This window comes from Gouania willdenowi, chromosome 14 (assembly GCF_900634775.1).
Source record: "Gouania willdenowi chromosome 14, fGouWil2.1, whole genome shotgun sequence".
NCBI lineage: Eukaryota > Metazoa > Chordata > Actinopteri > Blenniiformes > Gobiesocidae > Gouania > Gouania willdenowi.
This window is the reverse complement of record NC_041057.1, coordinates 18034729-18036246: the sequence shown is the minus strand read 5'-3', so window position 1 is coordinate 18036246 and position 1518 is coordinate 18034729.

The following is a 1518-nucleotide window of genomic DNA, read 5'->3' as shown; positions in this document are numbered from 1 at the left end:
CTGTGACTCCAATGAAGACAGGTAGAGTTGTTCAGCTAAATATTTACATAGGATAGGCAAATCCGTGAGGGAAGTTGTGTAAACTCTCTGATCCATTTTAAATTGCCCGGCTTTCTGCTGTGTTGACATTTTACCGGAAGTCCGCATACACTTCATTGTGAAAAAGGTCTATTGGCTTAAAAGTAGGAGAAAAAAGGTTGGAAGAATTGGTTTAAACTGGCAGATAATGGGCATGATAAATCATGAATGTGGTTAAATTGGCAAGAAAAAAAAACATGAAGTACGGTGTAAAGAGGTTCAAAGTGACAATAATGTGTCAACATATGTGACATTAGGTAGGAAAAGTGGTGGAAAGGGTTTGAAAGTGCTGAAAATGTCTTGTAAGTGGCAAAAATCTGCAGAAAAGTCATTGAAATGTGATAGAAAAGTGCACTAAAAGGATCAAAAATATGACAAAAAGTGATGAAAGCAGGTTAAAATACGGGAAGTATGGTGTAGTTGCAGAAAATGTGTAAAAATGGGCTCAAAATGTTTGAAAAATATTCTTAGTTTCTTGAAGGTATCTGGCGACGCCCTCCCAGTGTCTCCCGACCCTGAATGGATTTGTTGGGTCTGTAGTTTGTAAAATGACTAAAGAACTGCTGCTGCTAAAACAAACGTGTTTGTCGTCCTACAGGTGGAACTCCGTACTTGGCAGCGAAAATCAATGTGGCCAAGGAGCTGATGACCAGCAAGTCCGAGAAATAAAGTGATGAACTGTCGCTGTTGCACTTGAATGTCACATGGTTCTCATTCTGAACTTTTACTTGACTGTATTCCATGAACCATATTTTGGCTCAATAAAACTTTACCTTAATAAGCTTCCATGTCTGCTGATATTAATAATCATCTGTGTGTGAATTTAAATCCTTAAAGGAAACTTGATAGATTAGAACAATTCACTATTAACACTTAAGTTGTTACCAGTTTGTTGATTATAGACAGTGAGGAAAAATGTAAATAATGTCCCAACACCTGAGTGGTGGTATATGGAAAATAAATTTGGATTTATTTGTTTTGTTAACTACTTTGTATCCAACAGTACTCAGGCTAAATAATGTAAATGTTTCTCCTTATAGTTACACATACTGGGCATTATTTTTGTTTATTTCAATTTCAATTGTAATATGTATTTATCCTCTGTAAATGATCCTGTTTGGCAGGTTGAGCTTTTATGCCTTTATTGACTTTACCATATTTAACTTTCTTTAGTAATCTGTGAGTTGCTTGTAAATGTTCATAATAATTTTTTTTGGGGGGATCTCACCTGTTTTGTATTGAACTGCTAAAACATACATAAATATGTATATGCATACCTATTTAAATACTAGCATGCAATACTATTGTGTTCTCCATGCTGGAGTTTCCTTTGTTTTCATGACTAAAGTAAAATAAACTATCTACAGTACACACAGAATAAGTTTTCTTTTTATTATTTCTGTGTATTAGTCCTGCAGAGGACTGGCAGCATTTCTAGGG